Below are 10,718 nucleotides of genomic sequence, written 5' to 3'. Positions count from 1 at the left end.
TCACTTTGCTTACTGTTTGATGAAGGCTGATAATTACATTAAGCTTATTACTAATGAAGTAAAAAGACCCGTTAGACGTTAGACGTGATAAGACGAGGCTATATGATGAGAAGTCAACAGAGACAGATATTAAGTAAAAATGACAGTCAGAGCACAAGAGCAGCGTATCAGGCCTTAAAGGAGTTAACTGGGACTGACAAGAGATGGAAGGAAATACCTGTACAGAGATAGAAATGGTAACTTGATGACTAAAGATTTGGATATAAAGGGAAGGTGGAAAGAGAATTTTGAATCTGTTCTAATTAGACCAATCTCAGCTGAAGAGGACATTTTTGCCAGCCGAGAGAGATTTGCAGTTAGAAACAGGGGATATAATCTTGGAAGAGGTAGCAAAATCTATAAAGGAATTAAAGAATTTTAAGGCCCCAGGAGAGGATGGAATATTTCCTGAAATGCTTAAGGTGGAAAATGATGAGTTGATGAATGTGCTGTGAAACTTTTTAATGTGGCTTGGGATAATGGTGGAATTCCAGAAAAGTAGAAAAATGGAGTGATCATAAAAATACCAAAAAGAAAAGCGAGATTTAAGTGTGTGTGGAAATTGAAGGGTGATAACTTTGACACCTGTAGCTGCAAAAGTCTTTTCCAAAATCTTTTTGAACAGAATAAAGCCGGTAAATAATACAATTTTCAGAGAAAAACAAGTGGGATTTAGAAAGGGTAGAGGTTGTAATGATCAGATTTTTATTGTAAGGCATCTAATGCAACAAGCTAATGAGATGAAAATGCTACTTAGTATGTGTCTTGTGGATTTTTGAAAAGGCGTTTGATAGTGTTTCACGTGGAGCTAGGCTGAATATTATGAGATTCTGTGGTATACCAGAAAAGTTTTTAAATATTATTAGAAGCCTGCATGAGGGTATTTTTTGTAAGGTAATGGTGAGTAATTCTTTGAGTGATCCATTTGAAGGTAGGTCAGGAGTGATTCAAGGAGGAGTTGTTTCGCCATTGCTGTTTGTTCCGGTTATGGATTATGTTATGAGAAAGGTTGTAAGGAGAACAGGTGCAGGAATTAACTGGAAAGCAAATAAGAGGCTGATGGATTTGGACTATGCTGATGATATTGCACTAATGTGCGGAAGTATTTACGAGATGCAGAGGGTGCTTGATTGTCTGGTGGAGGAAGGAGAAAAAAGTGGGTTTGGTAATAAGTTGTGGAAATACTGAAATTATTAATATGAACGTGGAGAACCAAATCGATTTTGTAATTGGGAATAATGTGGTGAAGAATGTAGAAAATTTTAAATATCTGGGAACGATTGGATCACCTAATGGATCATTAAACAATGAAATTGAGGAGCGGATTAGACAGGCTTGGTGAGCTGTCGGAATGTTGAAGTCTGTTTATTTAATAATATGTTTTCGGCACATACTAAAGTAAAAATTTACAAGTCCATGGTTAGACCAATATTAATTTATGGGCATGAGTCATGGTACAGTACAATTGCAACAGATCAAAAAGTATTAGGGTTTGAGAATAAATACTGAGAAGGATTCTTGGGGTAAAGTGGGAAGACAAGTTACAAATGAAAGAGTAAGGGATATTACGAGAGTGGAACCAGTTGATGAATATGTGAGACTGTCTCGCTAGAAATGGCTGGGGCACATATATAGAAAAGAAGGCAGATTAATACAGGATGTGCCAGAGTGGACTGCTAGAGGAAAAAGAGGCAGACGTAGGCCAAGGGAAACCTGGTTGAGGACAATGAAAAGAGAAGCAGGAGAGGCGTGTTGGTGGGACCTGAAGGAGATGGCAGGAGACAAACATTGGTGGAGAGAGATCATCGAGGAGCTATGCATCCCGTGGGATGCCACAGGAAATGATTGGTTGATTATTACTGAGAAGGTTCACTCATAAGACCTGAGTAGTCGGCTTAAGCTCAAATTTAGCAAGATTTTCTGCTTCATATTGTCGAGGGTCAGTTGCAAACATACTCTAACATCACCAAAATTCGTCAACATCATGATAGATAATTATGTAATAAGGTTCAGACCAAAATCATTAGGCTATCCTGGCAGAGATCGCCATTTTAATTGTGCTACGGTCTGTGCAAGGAGATTTCTGGCTCTGATGGCCAAACCAAAGGCAATGACACTTAAACAAATATGCATTACTTACAAAATCTCTAAACAACATAAAACAGAATTAGATTCATTTTTATAATAAAAAGTGCACTGTGGGACACGTCTGACTTGATCAGAATCACTTACAAACCTACTCAGGTAAAATCCATTGATATTTAAGCTAATACAGTAGTTTTCTAAATGGGAACAGTTATATTACTAGGCTGCTGTGTACAGGTTGATCAGAAAATCATACAAAAACTGACGACTCGATGTCTTGGAGTACATCTTACATTAAATCATCAACTAAGAGAAGGATTAAGAGGGGCTGGAATCGAAAGTGAGGCGCTCTTCGGCATCAAGCCACTGTTCATCTGTCCCAGTAGCCATGCCGCATTTCTTTCACTGACCTATCGAAACAGCAGCATTATGTGTCCAGCAATCCTTAAAGAGGGTGGTACCACCAGGTTTTTCAGCTGGAATTGGCTACTGCATTGTAGATGGGCGGTGCTCATTACTTGGGTTCGGCTCCACCTGCTTTCTCTCACTGTAATACGACATAATTCAGTTGATCCTTAGTATTGCTGATACGCAGTGCTCCAAACCGGGTTGCCGTTGAGTCATTTGTGAAGGTAACTTGAGTGTGTCTTCACACGGTAACTTCAACTGGCCAAACCCCAGACTAGTGGCCAGGCAGTGGCCAGTAACAGAGTATGGGGGAAGTTTTAAACTTAGTAAAACATTAATTGTCTTCCTTAATGACCCTCGTGGAGTCGGTAGGCATAAATACTAAGTCTTCTTTCCGATATGATGACGTCCTTTTCTGTCTGTATTATTTATAACAGCAAATTTATCTATCTTTAATTAGAAGTGGCACGAGGTTCATCTGAAATTTGAGCCCAGTGGACAGCAGGCTTAAGATTATGTTTTCCCACAACTAGCCTTCTTCCTTTCAGGGAATGGGGAGGGAGCCGAGAGACGTTTACATAACCGGACAGTGGAGCAGCTCAGTTATACCGATGCCCCTACGTAAAGGCTTCTCTCTCCAACAACTTCATTTACCTTAAAGAGACCATTCAACTCGAGAAGTTGGACATAGCTCTCACTAACTGTCTAGCAGGAAGTTCTAATTTGGTTGTAATCGTCCGGCAGGTGTACGACCAACAAAATACGAGTATATACAGGGTATTTTGGAAGGTGGTCATAAAGATGGGAGGTAGTATATGACGTATTTCTAAGTAAAACATAGGTAACACTACGCTGTTGGAACTTGCCACCTGACAAAACACATACCCCGCCACCTCCATGCACACCTAACCAAGCACATAACGGCTTCCCCCCCCCCCAATCTTTTCTTTTAAAAGTGGGCGTAAGGAGAATACCCTGAGAACACATAACATGGGCCCATCAGATTCCTTGTTCAAGTCGCACTGAAATGTATGGAAAAATTATTTTTGTTATGTTTTCATTTAAAAAAAAAAAAAAAAACTACCCAAGACACAGCATTCTACCTATCAAACTGTGTGGTTGTGTCCAGGAATGTACGAGAAAGATTGCTGGATGTGAGGATTTTGAGACGGGAGGGTGGAGGTATGTCTGACCACTACCTGGTGGATGGAAAGATGAAAGTAGGTATGACGTGGGTGAGATCTAGGAGAGTTAGGGGTGACGGAGATTTTGATAATCAGTGAATTGGAAAAAAGAGAGAAAATGATAGAGTGTCAGGAAAAGTTGAAAGATGAGTGGAATGCTGTGAAAGATCAGGAAAATGGCGGTGTGGAGAAGGAAAGGCAGCTGTTTAAGTGTGTTGTAGTGGGTATGCGGAAGAGGTGTGTTGTGTGATACGAGTAGGTAGTGGTGTAAGGAAAGGTAATGCGATGAAGTAAGTATGAATGTAGCTGAGGAGAGACATGCATGTGATATATAAGGAAAAGAGGAATAGGACGAGAAGGGCTATGCATGATGCTGAAGTGGCAGCAGAAGAGAGGTGCGGTAAGCAGTTGACAGAATTCTGAACAGAAAAAGAAAATGTTTTGGAAAGAAGTGAAGAATGTGTGAAAGGCAGGAGTCTGGGAAGTGAAAGCAAGTAACAGCAGGGGATGGAAGGATGTTAACTGAGATGGATGCAGTAAGGAAGAGATGGGCAGAGTAATTTGAAAGATTGTTAAATGTACAGGAGGAAAATAAGGCTGAGACTGTGGCAGATGGAAGGGTTCAAGGAATAAATGTGTTGGGAGAATTGAATAATTCTTTGACCACGGCTGAGGAAGTACAGGAGGCAGTTTAGGAGATGAAAGCAGGGAAAGCTGTAGGTGTGGATGGGTGTGCTGTGGAATGTCTGAAAGGTGGTGGCGCGACTATTGTTGAGTGGTTAGTAAGATTACTGAATGTGTGTTTTGTGAGTGGTATGGTGCCGATTGACTGGACAAGTGCATGTGTGGCTCCGCTGTATAAAGTAAAGGGTGATAAGTATGAATGTACCAGTTTTAGGGATATAAGTCTGTTGAGTGTTGTAGATAATTTGTATGGTAGTGTTGATTAAGAGGGTTAGACGGGGTACAAAGAGAGTGCTTGGTGATGAGCAGTGTGACATTAGGAGAGGGAGGGGATGCGTGAATCAGGTGTTTGCTGTGAGACAGGTGTGTGCAATGTATTTACCGAAAGATAAGGATGTGTTTTGGGCATTCATGGATTTAGAGATAGTATATGATAGAATTGATAAGGAGGCTTTGTGGACTGTTTTAAGACTGTATGGACTTGACGGTAGATTGTTACAAGGAGTGAAAAGTTTTTATGTAATTAGTAGAGAATGTGTAAAAGTGGGAAATACTGTGAGTGATTGGTTTCCCGTGAGAGTGGGGCTGTGGCAGGGATGTGTGATGTTGCCTTGGTTGTTTACTATTTATATGGATGGTGTTGTAAGGGAGGTGAATGCGACTGTTGGGTGGAGCTTTGAGTCTAGTGAATGCTGATGGTACAGAGTGGAATGCGAGAGTGTTAGGTGGAGGTTTGAGTCCGGTGAATGCTAATGTTAGTGAGTGGAATCTGAATCTGCTGCTGTTTGCAGATGACACGATAATGGAGGCTGATTCGGAAGAGAAATTGAGATAGTTGGCAGAGGAGTTTGGAAGGGTGTGTGATAGGAGGAAATTGAGAGTAAATGAGAGTAAGAGTAAAGTGATGAAGTGTGTAAGGTTGGTAGATGGTAGGAGGATGAACGTAGTTTTGAATGGTGAGTTGTTTGAGGAGGTAGAGTGTTTTAAGTATTTGGGGTCACATGGTGCTGTGGATGGAAGAATAGATACAGAGGTGAAGTTTAGAATGAATGAAGTAGGAAAGGTGCTGGGGGGAACGAAAAAAGTGTTTAGCTGCCTTTCACTTAGAACAGATGTAAAAAGAAGGCATATGAGGATGTAGTGGTAACGGTTGCATTATATGCGGCTGAAACTTGGATTTCGGGTGTAGTAGAGAGGAAGAATTTGAATGTAATGGAGATGAGGTGTCTGAGAGACGTGTACGGATCGAGTGAGAAAAGATGAAATGCGAAGGAGAACTGGAGTTATGTGGGAGATGGCTGATCGAGTTGACCAGAAGAGTTGTGATGGTTTGGGCATTTGGAGAGAATAGATAAAGAGCATTTGGTGAAAAAGATAACTGAACTGGATGTGAGAAGTGTAAGGCTGAGAGGACGACTACGAACAGGATGGATGGACAATGTGAAAAGAATGTTAGATGCAAAAGCGACGTCTGTAGAGTAAGGAAGAGTCGCTGTGTGTAATAGGGATGACTGGAGAGAAACTGTGAATGAATAAATGGTGACGTAGCCGCAAGGGGATATTCTCCCGCATCTGGTCTGATCAGCTAATCAGGTCAGGTGTGGGTATGGGGATGGGTCCATCATGATGTGGCAGGGGTAAACCAGTTTTGCTGTCAGGCCCTGCTGTAGATGTCGCTGATTGCGCTGTGCAGTTGTCCCTCGGGAGGTGTGGTATAGTGAGGATCTGTTCCATCTCCCCTTCGGGTAGGATACGAGTAAATGTATGTGTGTGTGTGTGTGTGTGTGTGTGTGTGTGTGTGTGTGTGTGTGTGTGTGTGTGAGTAAATTGGGAGTGTGTCGTCCTGTCTAAGCTACCCCCTTTTCTTTGGGGAAAGTTGCCTAGGTATACAGACAGATGATTGTTGCTACAGAGTTTAAGCTTACTCGACTCTCTACTGTAGTCATTCAGGCACCAATAAGGATTTTCACGATCAAGGCGATTCATTCTAACGAAGCCTCATATAATGCTTCATTTTAGCAACTAAGGGTTTTCATACGCAAGGAGCTCAGCTTTACTAAGCCCCATTTGATGTTTCAGTGTATCTCCCAAAGGATTTATCATGCAAGTTACTCCTGCGAATCCCTACATGGTACCTGACTTTGGCAAAATCCCGAGTAGTCTGTATGTTTATAATACATTTGTACTTGTTAAGTACTGTAGGTAGGATTCCTCGTGTGTAGTCGTGAGCCACACTGGCACTAGTTACTTGTATGTTTAAGACTTGAATTAAAAATTCTGAAATACTTGATCTCTTTATCTGAATCATCTGCTTTATTGATACTGTTGTTGTTGTTTTTGTTGTTGTTGTTGTTGTTGTTGTTGTTGGTGGTGGTGGTGGTGGTGGTGGTGGTGGCTGATAGTGGTGAAGATTCTGTTGTTGTTACTTTTTTTCTTGCCTCAGGTTCATCTGAATATGAACTCAATAGACAGGTTTTTAAAGTTGTCCTTTTCTTGAGAACCAGGATCGCCTTTTCGGGGGGCAGGGTGTTACGGGACGTTTATAGGAAGGCAATGAAACTGCCCAATTACATCAATGCCACATCATGAAGGCCTCCTTCTCTAATACCTCTCTTGATAATAGGCTTGTCAAATGTCAACGACACATTTCTATCTTGCTGTACTGTCACCAGTTCAATGCATGAAGGGTGAAGAAGAATAAAAAACTCATTTGTATTTTCTGCTATAAATAAAATGGTAAAAAGTACGTTGAGAATTAGGGTCATATTGCTTTCGCTTTATAGTATATTCATTGCCTAGGAGTAGCAAGAATAGTTAATGATAACACCTTTCTGTTACGAGCTGTGAGAGACGTTAATAAAATCATGGTAATTACTTCGAGTAATTCAGAAGACCGGCTGCGCGTGATAGAAATGATTGGAGAGAAATTGTGAATGAATAAATGATGATACAGCCCTGAGGGGATATTATCCCGCATTTAGTTTGAGCAGCTGACCAGGTCAGGTGCGGGAAAGGGGATGGGTCCATTATGATGTGGCAGGGGTAAACCAGCTCTGCTGTCGGGCCCTGCTGCGGATGTCACTGATTCCACTGTGCAGTTGACCCTTGTGCGGTGTGGTGCAGTGAAGATCTGTCCCTTCTCCCCTTCGGGCTATGATGCGAATGAATGTGAGTGGATGAGTAAAGTGGGAGTGTGTCGTCCTGCCTCGCTACCTCTCTTTCCTTGAGGGAAATAGTCTAGGTATATAGAAAGATAGAATGACTTCGTTTTTTTTTTTTTTTTTTCTGAATCTGACTTTACATGCACCTCATAAGAGGGTATGGACTTGTGACATATATATTTTTTCCTTTAGGTTAAAAATACAATATTAATACACAGTGTTCCCCTGGACGCCTTTTCTACATTATTCATGTTTCCTCTAAATGATTACTAATAGTATGAATGCAACAGTAATGATGCCCTAAGGCTGAAGGGGTAGGGTGTATCATACTTTTCACTTTTTTTAAATCAATAACTAGGGGTGTTAAAAGGCTGTGGTTCCACATGTTAAACACAAAGGAGAAAACTTCAAAAAATTCTAATAACCTTTACCTACATCAATCAAGGTCAGAAAAGGTCAAAATAGCTTTTATTTAATTCATCGAAAATGGTCGTGTAATACCTCATAATAAAGATCTCAGCGAGGAAATCACAAATTTACCCATAAAAACTATGAAATTCTACTTAACTGTGATTTATATGGTTAAAAAGGTCAACATCATAAAGTGTATTAATCAGTTTTATTCTCTTTCAGGTGCTATATCATGTTCTTGCTCAAACTACAATAACGCTACTGTTATCACTCTGCATCCCCCCCCCTCCTTCCATAGACGTGAGTGCTAACCAGCCTTATTGGAATAACTTTATAATGTGTGTATCTTGATTTCTCTTGACATTTGAGATCAAATTTCAAAGATTGTTTGATTCCAATTGCTAAGTGTGTAACATTGCCTTGTATCTATTTGTTACAGGCTTATTGCTGATACAAAATGGTAGAGTCACAGGTCAGAACAAGGAAAAAGTCAAGTTCTCACCTTAGTAATTTTGTTGATGCTGGGCAAGAAATACTTGTGTCTGACCTTCCAACTGTGAGGGATATCCTACGGTTTGGAATCTACTTGAGGGATCAAAGTACTGATAACAGAAGGAATTACCCAGTGAATCAGTTGGTGCAAGACATCTACCCTAGTCTGATATCTCAGTGGAGTAAAGCTAATCCCCTGTTCAAACCTCCGGTTATTAATGAAAAGGTCACCATTATATCAAAGCTCAAGAAGATCTGGAATCAGACAGTTAATTACTCTTTAGGGAAGGGGAAATTAAATGCCAAAGAGAGATTTATTGTAAATATGAACAAATTGTTTGATATTTTGACATGCAAGTGTACAATATTAAGTTGTGATGATATTAACTGCCAGGGCTGTGTTGTCAATGCCCATATTTCATGTTCCTGCTCTGGAGAGAAAAAAGTTCCAGTGAAAGAACTATCATACATTAAAGGGCAGAGAGAGAGAAATTGATGAATTTCTCTCTCTCTGCCCAAATGGGAAGCCCTGATCTGCCAGAACACAGGAGACAAGAGAAGAGGTTGGAAAGACGGGAGCGGGATAAGAGGTCAGAGAAAAGGAGAATGAGCACGAGCAGAGAACGAGATGCAGTAGCAACACAGAAGGCAGCCAAGAAAGATGTTGAAGAATTTTTAGATGAGGAAGTGGAAGACTATGTTCCCAATGTTCCAGAAGATGAGATTTATGGTGAATCTGATACTGAACTTAAGCCTGGGCCTTCATCTAGACCAGTGGTTCCCAAATTGGGGGCCATATATCAGAATGTAGGGGACCATAACCTGAACCGAAGGAGTTTAGCGAGTAGGTAGTCAGTGGAGAGAACTTACACAGGTTCAGTACAGGTTTGTGCAATGCCTTGTGCCAGACACATAAGTAATACGTCCTTTTTTTCTTTTATGCCTGTGTAATTACCTTTTTTTATCTGATTCTGTGTTGTTGACATAAAATAAGGCATAGAGATGTATTAGGGGGAGTAGATAATTTAACTCAATCTAATTCTAAGGCTTCCTAAACTATGCTATACCTCTTCACTGCGTGATCCACAGGCAAGCTCTTGCTTCAAAAACGCTGCCCTCAGAATTACAGGACACTCGGAATACCATTATAAAGACTGTTAACTTTGTAAAAGGTAGTGATCTTAACACACGCCTTTTCAAGAAACTCTGCCAAGATATGGATGCAGCTCATGAAACCCTCCTATTTCATACAGCAGTTCGCTGGCTATTAAAAAGAAATGTTGTTCAGCCTGTATTTGAGCTCAGAGAAGAGATCAGCCTCTTTTTCAGGATACAGAACAAGCAAGATTTGCTGTCAGCATGGTCTGCAAATAGCTTCGAAATACGGCTAGCCTACCTTGTTGACATATTTAAACAGTTGAACACACTGAACCTGGAAAGGAAGCTTGATAATCGATTTTATTGACAAAATGAAAGCTTTCATTCGTAAGATGGAGAATTGGAGACGCAAAGTTGTTGTGGGAAACTTGGCAATGTTGGAGACAGTGTCAGAAATTGCAGAGGAGTCTGATGCTGCTACGCAGAACTTGATTACCCAACATCTTCAGGCCTTGGAAGGGGAATTTAAAAGATACTTCCCAGATATCCAAAGCCTAACTTCTCGGCTAGTAAGGTTCCCCTTCACTGCTCCAGTGACATGCATACCTGATGACAGTGATAATGCCCAAACTAAGCTGTTGACACTTCAGGAGGATTCAGGAGCTAGGATGAAGTTTGAAACTGTATCTCTCACAGTATTTTGGTCATCAATGGCAGCTTCATACCCAAACTTATGTGACTTGGCTTTTCGCCACCTCCTACCATTTTCATCAACTTATTCATGTGAGGCTGCATCTCTCAACTACTCCACATTAAAACGAAACATCGCAACAGACTTGAAGTGAAGCATGACCTTCGGTGTGCTTTAAGTGAAACAAAACCAAGAATCAAGAAGCTTGTTGATAATCTGCAACAACACCCTTCACACTGAGTGGAATGGGGATTCAAATGAAGGAAAAATGAACCTGGCATGAATGTTCAGAAGCAAATGGTCTGGGAGGAGGTGGGTGTGTCGCAATTGAAGGCCATGGTTGTGGCAGATAATTATGACTCACTATGATAGCATATCATTTCAGAATTATAAAGTTATCAGATTTGTAAGATTCAAAGATCAGATCAAACTGCGTGGGATTAATACACTTTTTCAATCCGGTGA

The 10,718-nt window shown here is 40.8% G+C and overlaps 1 pseudogene; it reads left to right on the top strand.

Annotated features, from left to right (window-relative positions):
• Positions 1 to 9,680: 9,680 nt before the first annotated feature.
• Positions 9,681 to 10,493, top strand: LOC145395728 (zinc finger BED domain-containing protein 5-like; annotated as a pseudogene).
• Positions 10,494 to 10,718: the final 225 nt, after the last annotated feature.

The sequence above is a fragment of the Coenobita brevimanus genome, chromosome 33 (genome assembly GCF_032717465.1).
Source record: "Coenobita brevimanus isolate Jiangsu-jjx chromosome 33, ASM3271746v2, whole genome shotgun sequence".
NCBI classification, from domain to species: domain Eukaryota; kingdom Metazoa; phylum Arthropoda; class Malacostraca; order Decapoda; family Coenobitidae; genus Coenobita; species Coenobita brevimanus.
Note: the sequence above shows the minus strand (reverse complement) of the source record. Positions and strands in the feature narration are given on the sequence as shown.